This window comes from Podarcis cretensis (genome assembly GCF_951804945.1).
Source record: "Podarcis cretensis genome assembly, chromosome: 5".
Classification (NCBI taxonomy): Eukaryota; Metazoa; Chordata; class Lepidosauria; order Squamata; family Lacertidae; genus Podarcis; species Podarcis cretensis.
The window spans coordinates 27,011,968-27,038,904 of NC_137174.1; the positions used below are offsets into that span (position 1 = coordinate 27,011,968).

Below are 26,937 nucleotides of genomic sequence, written 5' to 3' on the forward strand. Positions count from 1 at the left end.
GAGGTGACTCAGAATGATTGGATGCTCAGTCACTGAGAGATTTGTTGCCAGAAAGCCTCTGTGTGCTCAGTGTTGAACAAAGGCCAAGGTTTATTGCTTACCCTTTAGAAATGTCTTTCTTTCACTCTTTCTTTTTCTTTTTGGACAAGCTCTGTTTCTACCCAGCCCAACAGCTAACAGGGAAAAAACAATGCCTAGATTTTCAAATTAATGTTTTGTTGTTGTTTAGTCTTTTAGTCGTGTCCGACTCTTTGTGACCCCATGAACCAGAACACGCTAGGCACTCCTGTCTTCCACTACCTCCCGCAGTTTGGTCAAAGTCATGTTGGTAGCTTCAAGAACACTGTCCAACCATCTCGTCCTCTGTCGTCCCCTTCTCCTTGTGCCCTCAATCTTTCCGAACATCAGGGTCTTTTCCAGGGAGTCTTCTCTTCTCATGTATTTAGTCCAAATAGAGTAAAAGTCAACATCATCTTGGCTACCAGTCTTAAGCAAGGTGGATTGCTTTGAGGTTCGCTGATATAGCTACTCCCTGTGTTATTCTAGCAGTTGTTTGTAAAGCCCCACCACCAAGACACCCTTTCTAAATTGATTTCCCTGCAGAGGAATCCCTGTGTGTGTTACAGGTGTATTGTCTAGGCCAGGGATGGAGAACATCCTGTCTGGAGGACAAATGCAGCCCTCCCAACCAACTCTTATCTGGTCCTGTTTCAGACCCGTTCTTAGCCCTTTTGCTCAGCAGGGATGTGGTCCTTAAACTTTGCTAATGCATCTCGCTTGAATGGAGGGAGAGTAGAGAGAAGTGTGTGAGTCTGTGTAGAAATTAGCTGAACAAAGGCGAAATCTACAGTCACTGCTCTGCCCACCCCTGGCATGTGCCTTCCACTCTCATGCCCCAAAGGGAATACAGCTGAAAAAGGTCCCCCACTCCTAAAGGTGTGCTCTTGTGTCTGTAAGGCTTTGCCACTGCCCCACAGACTGTGATAATGAGCATGTCCTACACCCCCCTGCATACCATAAGGGATGCTTGCCAAGACATCATCTGCCAGGGTAGCTTGCCTCCCACTAGGCACCTCTTCCCAGGTTAGGCCTGGGTCTGCTAGGAACACAGCCAGTAGGACAGGAAACGGAGTGGGATGGTTAGGCCAGACACATTTATGTTCACCTGGAAAGTAATGAACACAGCCCTTTTCAGTGTATAAATATGTAAAGGTATTTCGATGATTCTGTATACAGCTTCAGTCCCCCTTGCATTCAATATCAGCTCCAGAATTCTCACTTCTGGACTTGACCCTGACAAAGCTCCAATTCCCTCTACATGGACAGACTACAAGCACATTCTCCATGAGGCAAGGTGAAAGTGTACAATGGTCAGCTGTTATGCACATTAACCTTATTGCCAACGTATACATATAAAAGGTTTGCCACCCTTTTCTAGGTACATCGGCACATTTGAGTTTTTAGGTGAGTCCTTTGATCATTGCCCCCATTGGCCACTTCTGTCCTTCAGCCCTATGCACTTTTCAAGGGAGAAAAAGGGAGCTACATCATGACTAAGGGGGCAATGGGAGGTGGGGAAGTCTCAGATATTTTGTGGGTGTCAAGAGAACAAGAGGAACCACTGCAACCCCAAGCACTATGTTGGTGACTCCAGTATGTATGTGGTGCATGAATTTATATGTTCCTGCACACACACAAGGGTACTCAAAGTGGCTAACTATTAAACCACATATCATCAATATTCAAATATAAAACTGCAGAACATTTTGCTTTCCAAAGATGATTGTGGAACACAAACAGAAAATGAAATATTTCTGGATGCACTATCATCTTTCAAACGCATTTATAGATACCACTAAGCAGAAGTGACTATTCAATTGGATGGCACACATTATTTTGACGTTTAATGGCACTGTGAGAGTTAAATGTCTGTTGCAATTTTCTTTAGTTTTCTCTTCTTTCTGCTGAATTACCCCAAATCTTGATATTTATTTAAAACTAGATTTGGCATATAAAATTCTCCCTTAATACAAGAATAAGCAGTTCTGTGGTACCACAGAAGTTTTGTCACACTCCAGCACTACCCAAAACCTATGTGTTTAAGGACAGCTCCTGTTGCTGGTTTTCTAAAAGTGGTTTGAATTGGTGGATATATGGCAGGGATGTTGGGGAAGAACCTTTCTTTCCTTGCTCCAAAGCTCTCCTCTTTGCAACAGGCATGATGAGCAAAAGAGAGAAGAAGAGAGGGGAAAGGTTTGTCCTATGATAGATCACTGTGCCAACAACTTCTCCTCCACCACCACCACCACCACAAGCAAAACTAAGCCATCTTCCTGTTTTAGCAAGCAGTGTGGGGAGCAGATGGTTCCTATGTTCTTCAAGGGGAGAAGAAACTTTGTGAACAAGGGGCAAGCACTGGGGGTCCTCACGCTTGATGTTTGGCAGTTTAGCCTCTGGTGACAAGGAGCTCCCGCCTGAGGCTGATACAATGCATTTTTGTGCATGAAATGCACCTGGAGACAGAGATGGCATTGCTACTTTGACCCATTATGATGCAGAGCCATAGCTGGGTGATCTTGTGCCCCTGGCAGAACTGGCCAGATTGCGCCCCCTAGCCACTGATAAATTAGCTCTTCTTTCCGCCTCTCCTCCAACCCTCCCCCCCATTCAATTCACCCTCTATTTAAAACCTTTTCTTATGAGGCAATGATCAATATTTTTATTTATAGCAATATTTATTAGCCAATTTTGTGCCGCTCCTCCCATCTGCACCCCTGAAGGGAGCCCACCTCACCACCCCCAAGCTACAGCCCTGTTATGATGGTGCATGTATCAGTCACTAAAGGTAAAGGTAAAGGTACCCCTGCCCGTACGGGCCAGTCTTGACAGACTCTGGGGTTGTGCGCCCATCTCACTTAAGAGGCCAGGGGCCAGCGCTGTCCGGAGACACTTCCGGGTCACGTGGCCAGCGTGACATCGCTGCTCTGGCGAGCCAGAGCCGCACACGGAAACGCCGTTTACCTTCCCGCTGGTAAGCGGTCCCTATTTATCTACTTGCACCCGGAGGTGCTTTCGAACTGCTAGGTTGGCAGGCGCTGGGACCGAGCAGCGGGAGCACACCCCGCCGCAGGGATTCGAACCGCCGACCTTTCGATCAACAAGCCCTAGGCGCTGAGGCTTTAACCCACAGCGCCACCTGCGTCCCTGTATCAGTCACTAGCATGCTTTAAAAAGAGGGAGCTTTGAATAGCCATGCACAACTTGTTACCCTACCAGGATGAACACAACCTATTAGTCATCCATTGTAATCTGACAGAAACTTGACAACCCCACCTTGTGTTTGCTGTCCCAGGCAGCAAAACCAGGTGGCCTACTGACCTGCTGCAGGGTCACCTTACACGGCTGGTAGGCTGCATTTGGTTGGGAAAGTCACAGGTTATGCATGCCTGGTCAGGGTGTTGGGAAAGAAAGATCACATCCGGCAGAGACTTCAGAAATGGGAGATGAATTCGCCAAAATCTTTTTGCAATTTTAAATGGAGCATGTTGAGATTTATATGGGCATAATTCCCTCTCAAACATACAAGCCACACTGCAATATTCAGCATCTAGAGGTCAGGATGATGCTACTGGTATTTTAAAGAGTCTAAGTCTCATTATAATTTTAATTAGTTACAGAAGAAAACTGGGAGAGGGGAATGAATCCAGCTGTGCAAATAATCTTCATCTTTAAGGCAAACCATTTCCAATCCAATCCAGTTTCTGGCTGGAAACCCCAGTGCAGCTAAACTCCATAGTGAGGATGCTTCAAAACATTCTGATGAAAAGAAGCCTTGCTTCCCATCTCTCTCTTCCTGGAGGGGATTGCTGAGTATTTACATACAAATCAGATCTCAGAAGATGGAATCAGCACTGGGGCCCTGGTGCAATTGTGCGATATGTATTTCTGCTCTTAGCAACACTGCCAGTGCCTCTGGGAGCTTAAGCTCCCATCCTGAGTGGCAGTCAAATGCAGAAAAAAGCAAAAAAGGAGGCAAATTGGCAGCGTTTTTTGTCTTTTATTGTAGCAACACTGCATGGTGAAATGTGTGTTTCAGTTACACCCAAACACTTCACCTGGAAGACAACTAAATTCTAGGCTATTTAATGCATAGAATAGCAAGAAGATACCTTTTTGTATCTGATCAAAATATTGGAAGCAAGTTTTTGATTTACACAGGGCACTTCTTGGGGAAAATTCCATAGATGTTGTATGTGTATGAGGCTAGAATCAAAGGTATGTGTGCATCACTGCCATAATTTATCAATTTATATACTACTTACATGCCAAAATGGCATGTACAATTATAAAATTGACACAAAATTAAAGTTGGTAATGCAACACTTCCATCGAAACAATAAAAATACCCTTAATTAAAATTTACAAAAAATATCCCCCACAGGGCAATTAAAAAGCATAACAATTAAAACAGTTACAAGAAAAATTAAAACAATTGGATTAGGAAGTTCAAATTAAGGGGAATGCTTGACTAAACAGATGTGTTTTCAGTGGAGGGGATTTCAGCAAGGGGGAGATTTTCATATATGGGGTGGTGAGAGAAAAGGCCCTGCCAGAATCCACAGGATTTATCCAGTTACTTAGGATCACAGGAAGCTGCCTGGTGCAGAGTCAGACCATTGGTCAATCTAGCTCAGCACTGTCTACACCAGTGTTTCCCAAACTTGGGTCTCCAGTTGTTGTTTTTACTACAACTCCCATCACCCATAGCTAGCAAGACCAGTGGTCAGGGATGATGGGAATTGTAGTCCAAAAAAGATGAAGACCCAAGTTTGGGAGACACTGGTCTAAACTAACTGGTAGCAGCTCCTCAGGGTTCGTAGCAGCCCTACCTAGAGATGCTGGGGATTGAACCAGCGACCTTCGGCATGCAAAGCAGACGCTCTGCCACTGAGCTATATAGCCTTTTCCCACTCTTGAGTTCTGGAAGGTATTTCTAACCTTCTTTCCAAGCAGTAGGCATGGCCAAGAGTACTGCACAGAGTACACTTTAACTGAAACCTTAATGGCAAATGCACAACACAAATTTTGACCATTCATTTTGACTGCCTGTTAAAACGATCAATCCCTATTCACCAACACCCTTTGGAGGAGGGCAAACTTTTAAGCACTTATTATTTTACCAGGGATGGTTGACTGCATGAAGGAATCCCTCATGATCAAAGCACCTGGTCCCAAAATGTACATGCCACAGAAAAGAGCTCAGCTGAGCTTTTTCTCTGGAGCCCTGTGTTTCAAGTTTGTCGAATGCATAAGTTAGTGCAGTGGGCAGAACCACACAGTGTGTAGTTCCACAGCATACCCTTCAACATTTCTCCAATGAAAATAGGAACGTCGTCGTCTTCTTCTTCTTCTTCTTCTTCTTCTTATTAATAATAATAATAATAATAATAATAATAATAATAATAATACCCCATCCATATGACTGAGTTGCCCCAGCCAGCTTCCATCATACAAAAAATTATAATAAAATAGTAATCATTAAAATCTTCTCTATACAGGGCTGCCTTCAGATGTCTTCTAAAGGTTGTATAGTTACTTATCTCTTTGGCTCGGGGGTTGGATAACTCCATACCCTCCAACATTTCCCTGATGAAAATAGGGATGTCCTAAGGAAAAACGGGACATTCTGGGATCAAATCAGAAACCAGGACGGCTTCTGTAAATCCAGGACTACCCCTGGAAAACAGGGACACTTGGAGGGTCTGCCACAGAGGGGGTAAAACCAGCTGGGTTTTTTATGTGAGATTCAGCAGGGGAAAAAACAGTATGAAGGGAAATACAATGAAAGAACCCCTCGCCTCAGTGCCAGTCTTCCACTTCAAACTGTAGCCTCAGTGACTGTATGGTGTAAAAAGAGCACAACCAAAGAACTGTTAAAACCACTGTGGGATCCCTCAGCGACTACTCTGCTCTTGCAAAGTATTAGATGACCTACCTGTACTGTCAGTGCATAATCTTGTACTGCCAAAGGTAACACAGTACAAAGCCGCAATATAAACACCAGTCAAAACACTGAGGGCTTCATTTCATTTTTTGAGGGTGCATTCTGCAGCACATCACCAACACAATAACACAGTGCATTAGGACCTATATAATGAACCGTCTACAAACCACTCTACTTTATTTGTTCTGCGATGCTTCCCCATTACTATCACATTATTGCTACCTGGAGGGGCTCGCTTGCACAACCAGAACCAAGAGGGGAAAAAGCAATAACCCCAGAAGAGTTGCAATATAAAGTTGCAAGATTTCAGTAGGATCTTATGGAACCTACACAAAGCCGTATGTTCTCTCCAAACATCTGGAAGGGTCCTTACTACAGAACTGTAGACAGGACTGTCTTAAGTATATCCAGCGCCGTGGTGCAAAAATCCCTCTGGCGTCCCTCCTTCCAGTTTCCCAGAGTTGCCGACCTTTTTACGGCGCTGCTGGCAGCCTTGCGGGGCTGGAGGAGGCGGGCAGCGGCTGGAGGGCGGCTCCTCCAGTGGGGAAGAGGCGAAGGCTCTGGGCGCGGCGCTGCTAGGCACGAGGGCGAGGAGCTGATGCTGGGAGGCCCCGTGCTGCACCCAACCTCTGCCTCTTCCCTGGCACCCGTGCCGCTGTGGCCATGGCAGGTAGAGGCTTTGGGCACACGCTGCTTCGGTGCAGTATGGCAGAGGCAGGTGAGGGAAGCTGATGCTGGGAGGTGCCACGTCCAGCCTCTGCCTCTTCCCTGGCGCCCTCCAGAACTTGGCACCCCGGCACTCCGTGCCACTTGCCTCTATGGGCAAGACGGCCCTGACTGTAGAAGTGGGAAGAGTTGTTTCCTTGGACATTATGGGTTTGAAGTGTTGCTTTTGGAGAAGATAGATAAATGACTCATTAAGGTCTGACCACGATAATCCAGGATGATTGTGACTTAGAAAGTAACCTTCTGAAATGCCAAGTACAGTGGTACCTCTGGTTACATACTTAATTCGTTCCGGAGGTCCGTTCTTAGCCTGAAACTGTTCTTAACCTGAAGCACCACTTTAGCTAATGGGGCCTCCCGCTGCTGCTGTGCCACTGCCACGTGATTTCTGTTCCCATCCTGAAGCAAAGTTCTTAACCTGAGATACTATTTCTGGGTTAGCGGAGTCTGTAACCCGAAGCGTATGTAACCTGAAACATATGTAACCTGAGGTTCCACTGTAGTTGTGTATATTTGCTCTTTGCTTCAATATGCAGGAGACATTCGTTAGCGATTGTGAGTATCCTCTTACATGTAAGTAAACTAGTCAGTTGCTACTGTCTCATCAGTGTGAGGAGCAGCCTTGACGGCAAAGCAACCCCACTGCACAGAATTAAAAAAGAAAAAAGTAGCATTTTGAACAAGATGCCAAGCTATGTTTTCTTTCCTTCTCATCTCATCCAGCAGCTGAAGAGACACTTCTGAAATGATTCACTGCATTTCACACTCTGTATTCTCAAGAAAATTTGGAGCACTACCATCTTGTGGCCTTTCTGAGTAAGGCAATCAAGAGAATTTTTTTAAAAAGGTGCTTCTAAAACTAATGGGGATGTCCATAGAGATTCCCTTTGTGGCAACATCCCTGTGGCAATTCTAACACATATCCAAGCAGTGCTGGGTACTCATTTTGGAATAAACCCAAGCCGGGGGCACAGGAAAGACCATGCCTGCTCTATTCATAAAGCTTCTGAAGAAAGATGGACTGTGCCCATGACTAAGAAATATTAAAATAAAATAAAATAATGGTCTTGGTACAAACTGCTTCCACACAACAGTCAGAGCCATCGTCAAATCGTTACATAGCCATAAAATTTTATAGTGCATTTTGTTATCTTAAATAATAATAACAATAATAATCTTGCAGAGCAAAATATGCAGAAACTGAGTTTTTTTCTGGCCTTCTTCCACTGAGTATTGCTGGCAATACTTTCTCCTTTGTGCCTCAAAACCTCCAGAGGTTCTGATCTGATTGGTCTATGTGACATGGAGCTGTATTATATCATCACAGTGGGGACTTGCCTGTTGAAAAGTGATTGATTGTTACCTATAAATACTGTCGGGCAGCACTGTGAGAGTCGTGAAATAAATTGCTTACCAGGCACATGCAAGGGACAACCTCCCAATGTGGTTAAGACTAGACAAAGAAAGCTAAACACAATTAAAAAACGGATGTGTTGCATTAAATATGGATGTTGGCTTAGAAGCTCCTTCATGTATAATACTGCAAAATCTTCATGCGGAACATAAAAGGAATCTCTAGAGCCCAACTCTCTGTACTAAGCACCATTAAAAGTGGTTCTTAGCCAAAGACTGGATGCATATGAAACAGCATCTGGGACTATGGGCTGCTGTTATTAGTATTATTATGCTGCGTTAGTTTACAGGAATTTCCCCAGCATGGCAAGAATATCATACATCCCTTGACAAATGTTATTCCCTCCCATCAGCCTGAAATAAATTGGAAACTCAACCAATTAACATATTGAGATGGAGTTTGGAAAGTGAGACGATATGGAGGTTTCAGTGGCATGCAATGGGGAGAGATGCTCCGCTCTCTCCAGCAGGATGAAGTTCATGGGACAGAAATAAGAACATGGTACATCTTGAGGTCGGGCAGGGAATGATATATTCCTTACTATTTGACTATCGTGGATGAACACTTGCAGCAGTCATGACTCTTCTAACTGACTTAGGCTGCAATCCTAACCTCTGGGCAGTAGCACTGAGGCTTGATGAAGCAGTGCGACCAAGGTGGAATCTACACACATATAAAAAACGATGTGAAAATGCTTTTTTTTTTAAAAAAAAAAAAACGTTTTGGAAAATACGTTGAATTTTGCATAGCTCACTTTCGCCATCTAGTGCCGCATTTGTATATTGCGCTTCACAACACATTTAAAATGTTTTATTTGCAGCTGTATAGCTGAGTCCCTTTGCAGCATCACATTGGCCAGGGCAGGGTTGGGGATGGAGAAGGGGGAGGGAGTTCCTTTGCCTCACCAGCTCTCAGGGGCCTGAGTTTCTGTTTCCAAAATCCCCTATTTCATGTGGTGAAGGGTTCCAGTGGCTTCTACCCACCAGCTGTTTGGTCAGGTGCACTGGAGCACTCCTTCCCAGATGTGCTTCCATGCTGCCAGCTGAGACTGGTGGAGCTGGGAAGGTGAAGGAGCACTTCCGCTCCACCCAAACCCCCACCAGCCTGATGGAGCGTTGATTTTGACGGCTCGGTTATTTGATAATTTATTATTGCCTGTGGCTAACAAAGCCAGTTTGAGTAAGAACTTCTTGATTCTATAATAGGAGCAAGCTCTCCTAGTATTTAGAACAAAAGCACGTCACTTGTTTATTTAAAACTGCTTCTCCGCAGGTGTATATCTTCCAAGGTTTTAGATGTATATTTCACTTCTTTTTGGTTGTTGGCATTGGCATCCATCTGTCTCAGGAGACAACAGAAGTGTGCCTTCTGGGGTCAAGCCACTAGAGAGTTACAGCGCCTGCTGTGGCTGTAGAGGTCGATACAGGAGATATGTTTTATTGCAGGTGGGGCAGATGAAGACGTCCAGTTTTGCTGCTTTGATGTTTGCAATATATTAGCATGCATCTGTAATACAACTAATTTACAATGGACTGTAATGATCTGTTTAACAAATGAAATTTTTTTAATGCAAGGCAAATCATTGCAATCAATTCTGACTGACGCCCAGAGTGAATGAGATGTGTGCTAAGTTACTGGTGCTCTTTATTCTCTCATTTCTCTCGACAACATGGAAGGACAACTGGCCCAAATAGCTTAAGACTGCCATGGTTCCTTTATTTTATTGTCCAGTATGCCTGAATGCAAACTATGAGATTAACGGATTAATATAACCAATGCAGCAGGGAAATCAGGCAAGGTTTGCTGGCGTTACAGCAGTTTCATAGGTTGGGCAGCCATGCATGAGAACAGTAATAGCCGCTCTGTTCCTAGTTCTCCCATTCTGTGTACCATGATTTAAGAGTGCCTATTATGAACAACATAAAAAGAGCTGAAATGGATCAGGCTAACAGTCTGTGTAATCCAGCCTGGGCCCTCCAATGCTCCTGGGGAGTTCCCAAGCAGGGCTTGAAAACCCAGTTATTCAGCGCATGCTTCCTCTGAACCAGAAAGTACCATCGCACCATCATGACCAATAGCCATTGATAGGCCTGTCCTCCATGCTTACCTTACCCCCTTGTCCACGACTTTTTTCAGCCGGAACTCACCGGAACTCAGTTCCAGCACCTCTCATGTGGGCACCATTGCCATTACAAGAAAACAAGGGAGGCGTTCATGGTGAGTTCCGGCACCTCTTTTTCTAGAAAATAGCAATGCCGTTGTCCATTACTGTGATTTTAAATAACCTCCAAGTGTCTTGGGAGAGTTTAATTCCTTCTGATTCTCCCTTCTGACACCCTTCTAACCAGTCACCTCATATTTGATGACTTTCCTGTCTTGAAATTGACAGTTGTTGTTTTGGCTTCTGGGGTGACTTCCTATTTACTTAAACGCTGATCCTGATAGTGACCCAGCCCCTGGTTCTGAGAAGTTTGCAATACTTTTATCTCACACCAGAACCTGACCACCATGCTGTGGGTGGTGGAACACACTCTCTCTCTCTCTCTCTCTCTCTCTCTCTCTCTCTCTCTCTCTCTCACACACACACACACACACACACACAGGCTGCATAAATCCTATCCATATTGCTCCTGCACGCCTACCGATTGCCCTTTAATGTCTATTGGATCCATGCAGAATAATTTAAATGTACCAGTTAATCTGATTTCCATTCATGGCTCCACTAAATTCAGATGGTTGTTGCAGTACAACTTGCCAACACAGTGATCATGATTCATACAGTCTCCACGTCTGCCTTCAAGGACCCTGAGATGGAGACCACACAGGCCCTGCTCTGACATCCAACTAAGATGGCTGACTTTGACATGCAAAGAATGATGTTAGGAGCAAGCCGACTACCCCAAATCACCCTGTTGACATGCATAGGAGCCATTTAAATTTGGGGAAACTCAAAATTAACCTGAGAAAACTGCATACCGTATTTTTCGCACCATAGGACGCACTTTTTCCCCTCCACAAATGAAGGGGAAATGTGTGTGCGTCCTATGGTGCGAATGCAGGCTTTCGCTGAAGCCTGGAGAGCGAGAGGGGTTGGTGCGCACCTACCCCTCTCGCTCTCCAGGCTTCAGGAGAGCCCCACCGCCAGCCCCACAAGCTTGGGGGACAGCGGGGAGGCGGAACACCGCCATCCCGCTGTCCCCCAACTTGGTTAGAAGGCTGGCGGGGGGAGAAGCCGGCTCCTCCCCGTCGCCAGCCCCGCAAACTCGGGGGACAGGGGAGAGGCGCAGCGCGCCCTTCCCGTTGTCCCCTGACTTGGCTAGAAGGCTGGCGGGGGGGAGAAGCCGGCTCCTCCCCGTTGCCAGCCCCGCAAACTTGGGAGACAGCGGGAGAGGCGCAGCGCGCCCTTCCCGCTGTCCCCCTGACTTGGCTAGAAGGCTGGCGGGGGGGAGAAGCCGGCTCCTCCCCGTTGCCAGCCCCGCAAACTTGGGAGACAGCGGGAGAGGCGCAGCGCGCCCTTCCCGCTGTCCCCCGACTTGGCTAGAAGGCTGGCGGGGGGGAGAAGCCGGCTCCTCCCCGTTGCCAGCCCCGCAAACTCGGGGGATAGGGGAGAGGCGCAGCGTGCCCTTCCCGCTGTCCCCCGACTTGGCTAGAAGGCTGGCGGGGGGAGAAGCCTGCTCCTCCCCGTCGCCAGCCTCGCAGACTCGGGGGACAGCGCTGGGCTCCCGCTGCTTGCGGAGACTTGCCTGCATGCTGAAGCCTGCGCGCGCTGAGCTCAGCGCGTCCAGGCTTCGCGGACCTCTCCGCAAGCAGCGGGAGCGCTCCCACGGCTTGCGGAGACTTGCCTGTTTCGGGCCTGGGGTCGGGGGAAGCTCGAGCTTCCCCCGTCCCAGCCCCATGCCTGGGGGGGAAATAATTTTTTTCCCTTTATTTCCCCCCCAAAAAAACTGGGTGCGCCCTATGGTCCGGTGCGCCCTATGGTGCGAAAAATACGGTACTTATGTTAGAGTTAATTCAAGCACAACATTTTTCAAGGCAATCTATAATTCAGTAACGACACAGAAGTGCCTCAACTGCTTTTCAGAAATGAAAAGCGAGAAGCACGGGAGTTGTTATTTACACTGGGCATATTTAATAAACTAAAACATTAAGCATCAGATTAAAGTGATGCATGTATCACTTACACCATGCTAAAAATCACTGTCCTCATTTATTACAGCAACAAAATATAAGATTTCCCCTTTATTTACTAAATAAATTGCCTTTGGTTGATGTTGTGGCTAAATATACAGGCAGGCGGATATATCTGTAATCACACATGGATTGTTATTTCTTGCTTTCTAACTATGACATTCTTGCATGCCACCCCCAATATTTGAGGGGTGTGAGATTCCAGGGGTTCCAGGTGCTCACCCCAGAGCCAGTGTTTCCTTTTGGGAATGAGGTACAGTGGGAACTGTGGTACAGAGAATCCTTTGCTCTGGATTGCCAACCACCTCCCCAGAGGCAGTACTTGGACTCTCAGCTCAAGGAAATCCAAAAACTTTATTTAAGAAATCAGTGAATGCTCACAGCATTAGCTAAAAAAACAACAACCCCAGGATACAGGATTTGTACAGTAAGTCTACAACTTATGTCATGACTAGGTGATAACTAAGACGTCGTCCCAACAATTGACACACCTCTCCCACTCTACTTTTAAAGGACAGATAATTCACACAGTTCTTATCCCAGGCAAGAAGCACAAACTGAGTCAGTCCCTCCAAGTCTCCATCCACCTCTGGTTCAGCTACCCCTGGCGCTAGGCTGCCCATTTCTTTGGCTCTCAAGGGGACCTTACTCTTCAGCTGGAAAGTTCCAGAAGCTCCTTTCCCTCTGCTCCAACCAGCTCTTCTCTGCAGAGCGTTCTGCAGCAACTGGGGTCTGATGTCCACCTTCAGCTTTGGGTAATACTGGAAAAACCTGTTTCTTGATCAAGCTGTAGGATGTGTCCTTCGGCTCGCAGGGGCGGGTGAAAGTCAAAGGGAGGATGTCTTTGAGCTTCACCTGCTGCTCTGGGCTGGATGCTGAAGAAGAGCTCCGCTTCTGGTCCCTGGATTTGGGGGCCATTTCCCCTCAATTCGGGGCCACCACAAAGCTTTGAGGGGCTCCTTTTCCTTTCACCTGCTGAATGACCCCTTGCTCTAGCTCCCTCTTAAGGGCCTTCTTGAGGAGGTAGTTCCTCCTCTCCAGCTCCAGTGAAGGGTACTTATAGATGATATACTTCCGGATGGCCACAACTAACTAAGCATGCATTGATCACCTCAATCAAAATGGCATCCATCTTGGGACGAGAGGAAGCCGCCATATGTGTCTGCTTCTGTGCTCTGGCTAGCTGGCTGGCAGAGAGGGTAGCCCAGGCAGGGATGTGAGGGTGATCTGGCAGTGACATCTGTCACCCCACTGACTGCCAGGGGGCTTACTCTGCAGAGGTGGGGTAGGCACTGGCTCACATGGTTCTCCATCCCCTTCTGTGGTGTCTGGCAATAGTGGAACAAAGGCCACCCGCACCTCTCTACTCATGTTCCCCCTACCATCAGCCTCTGGATCCTCTTCCAGCAGATTTTATCAGCCCCACCCTAGTCAGGGCCATGGGACCCACATTACTCTACTTTAGTTGTCAGCCACCTGCCTCCAAACAATCAGCAGACGCTCCCCCCTCCAACCGCAATGCAGTTTTTCTTTCCATTCCAGCAACCCCAGTTCCTTTTTGCACCAATTCCCACTTTTCATGACATGGGCATGACATTGCATGAGGCTGCCATCAAAAAATAGCACCCCGGTAGGGAATTTTCCCTTTCCATACCATGTAGCACCACTTACCCTGTGTCATAATATCATTCTGCTACCTTTGCTCCCATTGCACATCACTGTCTAATGGGAGCAGCAAAACTGCACCACAGAAATGATGTCAAGAGATGGGGAAAGTTGTATGGTAACTACATAGGGGGAGAACGTAACACAGACCTGCCCAGTTTCAGCAGCGGCCCTGTGTTTCTTGCTGCCCAAACTCAAGGCAGTCCCCCCCCCCCCCCCCGAATGAGGCATTACAGTATGAATACTTCCCTCTTGGAAATACCCTGGCTAATTCATCCAAGAATTCAATCTGTCATTCTGGCAGTTGCTCTATGCTGGTAGTTCATATCTGCAAGAAAGGGGGGAGAAACCAACCTGAAAAACCCTTCAGGCATTTTTCACACATGAAGCTTAAAATGCACCTCTAAGCTTCTCACACACTGGCTTGTACTACGCCTGAGTTGTTAATGTGGAATGAGAAATGGGTGAGAAGAAATTGAATGTACGTTGCAGCCAATGTAAATCTGCCGCTCACAATACGGACTGATTTCAGCTGTTTAAGCGTCATGTGTGAAAATGCTTTAAGAACTCTTTCTCCATTCTGCCATCCTGAACCGATGAAAGCCCCCGGTTAACACCAAATATGTTTATTACTAGTCTCTAGATTCACACTTTGCACTGCTACAGTGCCACCCTACTTCAGTTACTCCCATACAGGAGGTCATCGGGGGTTTTATTCTGCAAAACCTCCCAGGCTCCCTCCCCATTTTTTACTACGGCTTCCACACATTGTGGCATCAAGACATGGATTTTATGAACATGCTTCTTTACCACTTTAAAGCAGTAAGAAAAAAGTGACAAACGGAGTTTCTTTTAATGTTTCCATGTATGGTTTTGTGTTTGTTTGTTTTTTTAAATACGGTAAGTCTCCTCTCTAGGGACTGGGGGGCACATAATTCAGCAAGAAGGGGGAAGACCACAACCACAACTCTCATTCATTTCCATTGGGAATTGAAAGCTTCCCACTGAAGAACTAAGTTCTACTCAAAGTAGACCTGCTGGAATTAAGTAACCTAAGTTATCCATGCCTGTAAATTTCAATGGGTCTATTCTGAGTAAAACCCACTGGATAAAACCCTTGGTGCTTAGGTAAGCCCCTCTGAGAACTGAATCCTATACATGGGTTTTCACAACCAAGAAAGCCCTTTCTCAAGTCACCACCCATCTAACCTCTGAGATGAGGTCAACAGAGAAGAGCCTCCTTCACAAGCACCCTGTGAGGTGGGTTACCGTTAGGCTAAAATATAGTGATTAGCCCAGGATTGCACTGTGGCTGCATGGAAATTTAAATATGGGTCTCCTCACTTCTCATCAGACACATTCAAAATGCAATACCTCAAGGATCGCCTCTTCCCATATGAACTGACCCAGACCCTATGGTCATTATCCCAGGCCCTTCTTATTCCTGAATGGATGCAGCTTCTTCTCACAATATGGAAGTAAGTTTATTGTGATGTATTTTTCTACAGGCAAAACATGACACTTCGACAAGCAATGAAAAAGCTTTTAACTAATGCTATTGGTGTGAGTTGCAATTATATCACTGAATTGTGGGGCAATTCTGCAGTGACAGGGTAACATTATATTTTGAATGGTATCTATATTTTCATAGAATATCTCATATGAGTATGTGCTATAAACTGCAATCCTATTCACCCTCACCTGGGAATAAGACATATTTAACTCAATGGGACCTACTTCTGAGTAGACAAAGCACAGAACCTTAAGGTTTTATTACAGAAAAAAATACTTTCCATACTACCAAGTAGGTTCATGCTTTGTTGGCATGCATCTAAATAGCCACTAGGTGGCAAAATTGCCTTACTTCTCAAAATGGTTTTGTTTTAAGGTGTATTTAAACCGTAAACAGCAACTTACATCCAGGGCTTGAACTAACAGAGATTTTTTTGTAGGTCTTCCTGTCTGATTTCTTCATCTAAAGCTACAAAAACAGAGTTGTATTTTAACAGCACTGAGATTATATTTTAGCACTGGCTTTATACCGAAATGCTTGTTTAGTGAACAGCCACAGCTCACACATATACAACTATCAGCTTGTGTAAGACAGAAAACAAAATGAATCCACTATTTTACACACAAAGTAAAATCACATGAAAAAGAAAGCAAGAAACCCAGTGAGACGCAAGCTATTACTGCAAAAGCAAGGCACATGAGGAGATTTTTAAGAAGCATTGTGAAAATAAACAAAATGTATATATTATGGTCAAATGCATTAAAAGAAATATCCATATTATATCATCAACTACAACAAATTTGTGTTGTCTAATGCTATAAGTAAACACTTCCTTTTCCAAAAGGTTATTGAAGCTCAAAAATGTGAGATTCAGCGGGAAAAGACTGACAAAAAAGAACTGTTTTGATATTTCAGTATTTTATGTTTCATTAATCATTTCAGCCCTGAAATTAAACTACCCTGTAATAGAAACTTGTGTGATCCTTCTTGTCATCTAGTAATCAAAGATCTGCACCCCATAACTGTCATTTGCAGATCTCCAACTATGTTTACGATTCATTTGAGCTGCTTTAGGAGTTTAGGGAACTATTCAGTAAACTATCCTCAGTCAGCAAAGCACATGCTTTTAAAATCCCATCAAATTTAGAAAGGCAGATTTGCTATCAAACACAGCTTACAAGATGTAATTTCGAAACACTCTGCGGGGTTTCCAGATCAAATCTGTGTGGGTGAAATGAAGCAAAGGGGTTCTCAAAACCACAAGCTTTGACAACAATGAGCAAAAGGGTTTCAGTTCAATTAAGTGTTTCAGTGTCTGCTCGAGATCCCGATTAACAACTTTAGCTTCTTTCCATTAATGCTGGAGAGACAGTGAAGCATCAGACATACACACAGACAAAAAAAAAGCAAAAAAAAAAAGCAGCAGTACAAAAGGCATATAGGGAACTATTAACACACATGAAACAAGCTGTGTACAAAATGGCTTCTATCATCAACCTCTGCCTGGCAGCATCCTCAAGGGGTGGTTGCTGCTGGTTACATCCTCTCCTCTTGGACCAGTTATCTTCACAAAGAAAGCCACTAGAGAGACAACTAGATGCCTGGCACTAAGAGCCAGAATTGACAAGGGCTGGCTCAGTGCACTGCATCAAGCCTTTGGCACAACGGCTGTCTTTGCAGCCTTTCTAAATGGATTAAATTTCCTTCCTTCCTCCACAAAGAAAAGTAGCTGCACATAATTAGAGCTGTGTGGCTATTTTGTTAGTTTGAACCTAAGGCTTCTGAAAACATGATGGTTTTATTTGTTTTTTTGCTGGATCCTCATTCGGCTTTTCAAAAATTTCAGCACCCCTTTTGGAAGTGTTTTCACACTATTGCAATTACTTAATATGCAAGAACAAACAAACAAAAATTCGCTTCCAAGAACCCTTCTCATAATGCTTTTCTGCAAGCTTTGGTGTTGTAGATTTTTGAGACGAGCTTTTACTAAACATTCAAATGTTTCTCAAAACATTTGTTATCTGCATTTGACATCCAAACATATACCAATCACTTCAGTAATTAGTAGCTGACCCTTGACAGTACCTGATGACATGCTGTGGCCTTTAATGGTATTTAATATTCAGCACCTGACAACTTATAAGACTGCGTGTTGACCTTTGCCAAAATCAAAATATAGATGCCAATAAGCCTACACATTTTAACTGATGGTAGTGAGTGGGTGAGGCTAGAATCATATTCAAAATCTGAATTCAGACTGAAAGAGCTATATTTGAAAATTGTATGGTAAGACGATGTCATGGACTGGCTGGATACAGAGGGGTGGTGGCAGGAACCAGCTGGGGCACCCCCAAGGGGGAACTCCCAGGGGAAGAAGGCTCAGAGCCCAGGGACTGGGGACAGACAGACGATGATGCGTGATCAGAGGGAGCTGACTGGGAGGAGGAGGTGTCAGACGCCGAAGAGGTAACAGGGTTTAGTTAGCAGGAAGAAGCTGTGTTAGCGAATAGTCCAGACTCAGAAGCAGGGGAGGCAGGGGGCCAGGAAGCAGAGAAGAGGCAGGCTGCAAAAGAATCCAGGGAGTCTCTCCTTTCCTGCTGCAACCAGCTCCCCTAGTCTCCCAGAACCCACAGAGGTATGAAGAGGGTGGAGCAAACAGACAAGGCATCCAAGTCTCATATTGTTTGGGGAGAAGGAGGTTTGGAGAGCTGTGGGGAGGTGGAGACCTTCAGTCATCGCAACTGCCTCACTGGGGCAAGATCTAGTGGGAAGAGCTGCTGGGCTCTTTAGGCCTGAGCTGTTTTGTTTCTTTGATTAAAGAGTTAACTTCACTGCCAACCTTGTGACTTATTGCTGGCCTGCTCATGACACCCACCCTGATACATTGAATTTCAAATGCTTGTGAATTTTTAGTTGGATTCTAGTGCTACTTATGACTCCCCGCACCTCAGTATAGATACCGTATAGATCTTATTACCACTATTTGGTGCACAGTATTTGCCAATAGCATTTAGTTCACACTGCATGATGACAGGGTCCCACAAGGATTACCAGTGATGAGTGACGGCAACATTATTTAACAAGGTGCACTAAGCATATCTCTCTCTCTCTCTCTCTCTCTCTCTGTGTGTGTGTGTGTGTCTGTTTAAAACAGTCTCAGAAGGCTTACATTTACTTACTTACATTTAATTTACATTTGGCATCAAAAGTTGTGTGCCAAATCATTATTCATCATTTGCATATTGCACACGGCGCTTTAAAGGCAACCCAAAGAGCTTTCAATCTAAATGCTGACGGTGGTGGAATCAAAGGAAAGAGGCAGAAGGGAAAGAAAATAGATAATGAAGGATGGCCGTGAACAAATGCAATTGCTTATGTGCAAGCTGAGCTACAGTTGTGGATGAGAACTATAGGGTTAAATTGAAGGATTGATGGGAAAAGGTTTTTAAGATCACGCATGTATTCTGACATTTGGGAACCTCTGTTACCTCTCAGGCACCTCTCAGGCATGCAATATCTAAATCTTTCACTAGGTATCTTAAGCAATTCAGTCAGACAAATTAAAGAGCTCTCCATAACCCTTAAGCTTGCTTCTGGTTAACTGGCAACCGTTCTTCTCACATCTGACAAAGGCAAGCCTGTCTAATAGATATGCAGCAATGCATTCCTTGGGAAATCCCAACAAATCAATTCCTTTATCATTGGCAGCCAGCCTAAATTAAATGGTATGGTTGACTTCGGTTAGGCAGGGGTTGTTTATTTTGCCTTGTTTATTTTGCATATGCTTTCACTGTTCTAAAGGAATATTTACATTTTTTTCACCATTTATCATTTAACAATTTTTGTATGAGGCGATTCTGACTACTTTGGTCATCATCCATATGCTCACAGGAGCAAATTCATACAGACTAAACTGAGAACCCATTTTTCGCACAACCTACACACCTCCATTGTCTCACCTGTCTGTACAGTACATTTAGCACCCAAATATTTTATACATGCATGATCCACTTCTCTCTCTCCCCCTTCACCCAAATACTTCTTCTCTTTCCCAGCTCATTCAGGGTGAAGCTGCACTGCCACAAGCACAACACAAGATTACTTATTCGTGGTGAACATACTTTCTATAAAGCTTTCAAAAAACAGGGGGCTAAATGTGATCAGCACAAATTAAATATTTAACACAGGGGATGAAATCTTTTTTAGCCATAGGACAACTGTGTGGAGAGAGAGCATGGTGTGTGAGGTTTATTGTTTTCGTTTGTTATTACGGTATGTATTTTTGGGGTTTTATATTGTAAACCGCTCTGTGATCTTCAAATGAAGGATGGTATAGAAAAATTAATAACAACAACTACTACTACTACTACATCATATAAATGCCTAGAAGGGCCTATTGTCACCCTTTTCCTAGAAGCCTCTGATAACAGCTCCTCCCAGTGATAATGTGAAGTCAGTGTGCCCAGGACGATTCTCAGCCCATAAATCCTCAGGACCAGCAGTAAGCTGGGTGACTTATTTGGGTGATATATTTGAGGAGGAAGAGGGGGTAAATGTTCAGGTTTCAAACTACCCAAGGCTGCTTGCTATCCTAGGGACAGCAGAGGTCATATATTAAGTCAGTGTGGCGCAGTGGTTAAGAGCGGTGGACTCGTAATCTGGTGAACCGGGTTCGCGTCCCCACTCTTCCACATGCACCTGCTGGGTGACCTTGGGCTAGTCACACTTCTCTGAAGTCTCTCAGCCCCACTCACCTCACAGAGTGTTTGTTGTGGGGGAGGAAGGGAAAGGAGAATGTTAGCCGCTTTGAGACTCCTTCGGGTAGTGATAAAGCGGGATATCAAATCCAAAATCCAAAGGCATTTAGTGGTGCCAGAGTACTGTGCCTTTAAATTCTCTGAAACTTTGCTTAAGTAATGGTGCTTCCGCAGTCTTTCTGCCTTGCTAGGGGATGTAGTGAGCATGGACCTTGTCTCACACTAGGAGCTCTCCCAGGTGCTGAAGAACAGAATTATTTACTACCTGGAGCCTGGTCCTGCTGCTAAATGACTCCCTCTGAAAGCCAGTCCCTGCCAGGCTTCAACTGCACTCTCCAGAACATGAAAGTAAAAGTGTTCCATCCAGTGCTTTTTTTTCCTGGGGGGATGCAGGGGTACACACACCCCTAAACATTTTGTGAATCTTTGTACTTTTGTCCATTTATTGTATTTATTTCTCCCAATTTGAACTATAAAATGGTGATTTTATTGAGTCCAAATGAGAGTACCCCTAAACATTGTTTTTAGAAAGAAAAAAAAGCACTGGTTCTATCTAAATGAACCATGTTGCTATTAAGAGGGCAGGATGAAGCAAGCTTTGCTCTCACTCCCTGAGGCCATTCTCCTTTGAGTTTTAGAATGGATTAGGATGAAGTCACCCTAATAAATCCCCAGTAAACCCTTTCTATATGCTCTCCCAGCACATAATATTAATAAAACAGTTTCCCCCTTGATAATCCTTCTCATAGCTAGCTTTTGGAATACACCTAAGGTTATTTTTCTCCCTCAAACAAAATTAAGTATTTAACCTGTACATCCTAATAGGAAATTAGGTGACAATAGCAAAAAGATTGTGCCCAAATGTCACATCTATCAATTTTATTAAACTATTTGTGTTGCCTGCACTCCCCCCTCTCCTCAGCAAAATTAATCAGTTCCGTCACTCTGCTGAGGTTTTTTTTTTTCCCCTTAAAGAAAAGGATGCCTGTGAGTCACTGAAGACAGCAATAATACATTTAGACTTGAGGATCCTACGAAGATGTGGGTAACGATACATTTTTTATGCGTAGGTGGATTTTTCTGGAAAAGAATGACACCACCAATTATAGTATTTGGATTAACATTAAGATTCTCTTTCTTAGGTCTGACATTACGTCAGATTTATAAGAAATGCATGTGTCTGAACGGTCTATTCTAATGCCTCTTCTTGGACATGAGCACAGGGCTGTAGCTTGGTGGCAGAGCACAATCTCTACATACAGAATGTCCCAGATTCAATTCTCAGCACTTCCAGGTAGCACTGGGAATATTTCTTGTCTGAAACCCGGGAAAGCCAAGGCCAGTGAGCGCTGATAAAACTAAACTAGGTGAGCAGATTCTCTGACAGTATAAGGAAGCTTCTTATGATCTTGCAAGCCCTTTCAGGCACATGTATTTCAGAGTTTTCCTCTTTTTTTTTGCCAAGCAATCCCTTTCAGATTTACAAGTCCATGCAAAGTCCTACACAGCTGGTAGTGGGAATGGTCCTCACAGCAAGATAAAATAAAACAAAAACAACCCTGGAAGGCACATTGCAATTAAGCTGGAACCAGCTCCTCTGACTTGCCTTTTATTTCTAGATTGCCAGTGCCTCTCCAATTTGTCTCCTTTCAATCTGATGCGTGGCACTTCTAAAGTCCCCAGCTGTGAGATCACTCCATTCAGGAATCCCTCTAGGGGGGAAATCACATTCGAAGAACTGAGTGGCACATCCAGTAAAATCACATGGTAGGGTCTTTATTAGAATGCACCACTCCAGACTGCAGGTGAAGGTTGCATTGTGGTTGGTTTTTTTAATGCTCCCTGTTCTCCCATATGGTGTACATCAGAAAGCTTTTAAGCTTAGTCCTTTCCCGGGTATGCTAATTTTCCACATGCAAAGAGGCTTTTTTAAAAAATGCACACAAGGGAGCAATACAAAAATGAGAGCCCTCACTTGCATTGCTATGATCTCAGAAAGACTGCCTTGCATTCCTCCTTACAAACATGAAGAGCAATGGTGAAAAACTAGTCACTGTTCACCTCCCGCTTCTGGATGTAAAAATCACCACAAGTTTCTTAATTTCAGACATGGAAGCCCCTAGATACAGTACATCAGAAAATGAGAAATGGGCTGAGGCTCTGTATCTCTCTTACAGCTGTGTAACAGCTGCAAAACGTCTTGTCAAACCTCCTTGCAATATAGACGTGATGATAAGGAAGGTTTCACTTGCTGATCACTGCCTATCAGGTAGTCGATAAAGGAACAGAGACGGTCTATAAAAAGGTGGAAATCTTCAGTGAACAAGGCTTTAATATTTATATCTGTAAAATGTTATACCTGTTCAGATATGCTGCATTTAAAAGCAAACAGATTTGTGGAAGTGAGGCAGTAGTCAGATGAGTAAACAAGAAAATGCTTGCAATGACGCTCCACTTTTGCCATGTTGTTGTTGTTGTTTTTCCTCTCACTGTGCTCAGAGAGTTGTCATGTGGCAGCAGAGAGAGAGAATCATCATTGTCATTTGCTATATGGTAAACCGCCCTGCGATCCTCAGATGAAGGGCAGTATAGAACTTTAAGTAAACAACAACAACAACAACAACAGAGCTCTAGAAACAGCACAAGCAGCTCCTGTTGGCTAGCTAGCCTTGACACAGTATCGGCCAACTGCTGGTCTTTTCCCTGAGGAAAAGGACCACAGAGCTCAGTGCCTGAGTATGTGCTTTATAAGCAAAGGTCCCAGGTTCAATCCTTGGGATCTCCAGGCAGGGTTGGGTAGTATCCCTACCAATTAGCATAGACAATACTGAGCTGGATGGGCCAATAGTCTGATTTGGTACAAGGCTGCTTCCTTTGTTCCTACGTTCCTTAGCAACATGATTTGTCAAGCGTGGGCTTGCCCGAAAATATATCTGACAATTGCGGCTCCCACAGAATCTCTGTCTAGCAAGTGTAGGCTCCCAAAGATTTCAATCTGACAGTTATTTTCTAAGAAATTCAGTTTGCTAGACAGTCGTCATTGATGGTGTCATCGTCTGTGGTGCCACTCTTCTCACATTCACTCCTGCTATGAGACGAGGAGACAGAGATCTGCGAAACTGTAGCGTGGTTTCTGCAGCAAATCAATCAAGCAGGTGCTAGAATACCTTCAGAATTAATTTTGGCGCAGATCCACTGACTTATTTAAAATATGTCTCTTTAGCAGCACAGAATCTACAACCAGAAAGCGGATGTAACCAATTCTGGCAGGTAACTCTATAGTCTTGAGAATTCAAATTGCATTGCATTTTTGGCATATAATTTTACTGTGTTTTGAGGTAATGGAGTTGTAGCTGTAGCACAGAGCTTGACAGCATGGAATTGTGATTTCCTGCACACACACCCAGCTGTTCATACCAACAGAGAAAATTTGCACTGTTAAAATAATCAAATTTATTTTTCCTTAAATCCATATGTGGAATATGTGGATATGTGGATATGTGGAACAGATGGCTACAGATAGCGTCCTCATTAGTATCAAGTGAATGCAGTACCAAACAGAGAGCACTCCTATAAGATTATAAGGGCATTCAATATCTCCACATCAAGTGATCATGTGAATACTACTATTGCTCCCCATGTGCACCTGTGGTTCTGTGAATCTAGAGAAGAGGTAAGAGAAGAAAACTTCAAGTGGTAAAGAAAAGTTTGTCACTGAAGAACCACATGCAGTTTCTTTTCTGTTACTCACTACAGCTTTCGGTTTGCAAGGCACAGCCACATTGGCCATGCAGACCTCTAATGCTAAACACTCCAGCAACATGTTAGAGTGCAAAAGTCCAATGCTGGGGAGGAAACCTAAGTAGATACCTACAGTAAACAGAGGAAGAGCCCTGCCCAAAGGTCTGTCTAGCACAGCATCCTCTTGGATAGGATAGCCACCAAATCAGGTGGTTTTAAAAGAGGATTAATTCATGGAGGGCAAGGCTTTCAATGGCTATGAGTCATGATGTCTATATTGCCTCCAGTATTATAAGCATCATGACCCCCATCAGGGAACATGAGTGGGAGAGATGCCCTGCGTGTAGACTTCCCATAGGTATCTTTTTGGCTAGTATGTGAACAGACTAGGTGGGTCTTCGGTCTGAACAAGCAAGGTTCTTTAATGTTTAGGGCAACACTTTTCAATAGTTGCTGCAAAGAAACAATTTGATCCACAGAGGAAAATAGCCAGATCCATGAGAAGATATTGCCTCAACAAGGCAAGATTTTGTATTTCCTATGTCCTAAAGAGAGCAGGAATTTCATTCGTTTCTTTGGTTTGGTTTTGCTTACTGCTGCAGGTACATATGTACAAAGGCACAGCCTCCCTGTCACTACAATTCATGTCTGTCCTCCAGACACCCTTTCCCTTCCCTTTGCCCTTTTCTTCCACTGGATTTCCTCCTGGCTGATTTAATAGGCTACAATTGCCCTACAGCCTTCCATGCAGTGACATCATTGTAACGCCAGCAGTGCAGGCCATTTCCTTGTTACCTTTCGGTCAACATGCCTGCCATTTTTGTGCGTTGCCTGAGTGAGAATAACAAGCAGCAGCAAAAGCAACCTTCTCCCCCCTCCCCAGCTCCCAAACAGTGGCATAGGGGAGGGGGATTCACATCCTCATTCTAAAAGGTGAAGGGGAAAAGATGCAGTAGAATGTAGCCTAGAAGTTCTATTATGACTGCCAGATTTGTTGGCATATGAATGGGAGCAGAACATGCAACATGAGTAAAAATGCCCTGGACCAAAGATTCACAAATGAAACCGAAATATGTCAGTGAAACTGGTAGGACATAATTAAGAATCGCTATGAACATTTAGTCATCTAACAATTTTAATGGAAAAGGATACACCATCCCAGCTTAAATATAATTGTTTTTCGAAGATTAGCAGATTTTAAATGAGAGAGCAATTGAGACAGATTCAGCCATGAATATTCTTGATCATAAAAAGGTAAATGTAAAGGGACCCCTGACCATTAGGTCTAGTCATGGCCGACTCTGGGGTTGCGGCGCTCATCTCACTTTATTGGCCAAGAGAGCCGGTGTACAGCTTCCAGGTCATGTGGCCAGCATGACTAAGCCGCTTCGGGTGAACCAGAGCAGCGCACGGAAACGCCATTTACCTTCCCGCTGGAGCGGTACCTATTTATCTACTTGCACTTTGATGTGCTTTCGAACTGCTAGGTTGGCAGGAGCAGGGACCGAGCAACGGGAGCTCACCCTGTCGCGGTGATTCGAACCGCCGACCTTCTGAATGGCAAGTCCTGGGCTCTGTGGTTTAACCCACAGCACCACCCGCGTCCCTTTCTTGATCATACAGTATTGCTATTCACACTTACCATCTGGGCCTTGCTTCTATTAAAACTAACATATACAACTACTTCTTGCTTGTCCATAAAATAAACATTGAGAGTCAGTGACAGCTTTCTTTCTATGCAACAGCCAGTTTCCAATGCGCCATCACATTCTGGCAAGGACAACAAATGGAGAAAAGAATGGGGCTATTCTGGTGCCATTAACCTGCTTGAGAAGACCCACACTTAGTTGTGTGGGAAAGAGTAAATGAGCTGCCATTCATCCCTACGGGAAATGGTAAAATGCTGCACAAAGTTTGCAAGGAAGACAATGCCTGCTTTTCACTTCTGCTGCTGGGTGCTCTGGCCTCAACTCCACTGGCAGTCCCATGGGGACACAATATACAACACCAGGGGTATTGTTAATCCATTAGCCCACTCTGTGATCTTTGTGTTTCCCTGCTCCAAGTCCACCAAGCAGCTGTAGGGGGTGTGAGGACATGTGAGTGCCATCACCCCACACTTCAGCTATGTGGGAGGGAGAGTGGTAGAAGGGAGAAGGCTACAAAGGCACCGGGCCACATCCTGTGAACTGGTTCCTCCACCCTGGTCCAAATGCCAAACTCCTTGTTCCCAGGGGCACTGTATGTGGGAAATGGCTGCCTCTACAGGCAATTACAGTGACCCAGGAACCCAAAACAGTAATTTTCCAATGACATTTGAGGCTTTAAACTGTTGGTTATGGGAGCAAGTTAGCAGCTCTGCCAATTAATTCTAGTGGGCGGGTGAGAGAATGAGTTTACCCAGATGGACGGCAGGGGCAGAACTGCTTACAAGAGGGATGCAAATGTTCCCAGGTGGTGTCATGGCATGCTTGGGCAGCGACAACCTTGTCTTGGCCGTGAGGATGCCTTGCTGGTTAAGACTGAACATACACATTTGGTCTGCTGGGTGAATGTTATCTGGAGGCTCACCATCACCCAGAGGGAGAATGAGGAAGACAAGTTCAAGATCCGTACTAAATGGCTGAGCAGCAACATCGACTTGCCCCGCAGCTACCCATCTCAGACCTGCACCACCTGTTCATATAGCTGCTCAACTACCTTCTGAAAGGTCAGGCTGAAGTAATGCCAAGGTTGCAGGTTCAATCCCCATATGGGACAGCTGCATGTTCTTGCATTGCAGGGGGTTGGACTAGATGATCCTCAGGGTCCCTTCCAGCTCTTTGATTCCATGATTCCAAGTGTCATAGTCTCCCTTTGCTCCAATGCTTGCCACTGGCCCTATGTTTCTCATTCTCCTTACAAAAACTCACTTAGCGTCCTTGGTGAG

At 44.7% G+C, this 26,937-nt stretch overlaps 1 protein-coding gene and 1 pseudogene across 5 annotated transcripts in view; both read right to left on the minus strand.

Annotated features, from left to right (window-relative positions):
- ANK3 (ankyrin 3) overlaps positions 1-26,937 on the minus strand; it is a 388,986-nt gene that overhangs the window by 229,336 nt on the left and 132,713 nt on the right. The gene's annotated exons all lie outside the window — the stretch shown is intronic.
- LOC307217408 (heterochromatin protein 1-binding protein 3 pseudogene) lies at positions 12,773-13,572 on the minus strand (annotated as a pseudogene). Its single transcript has one exon. The product of its transcript is annotated as a heterochromatin protein 1-binding protein 3 pseudogene (transcript).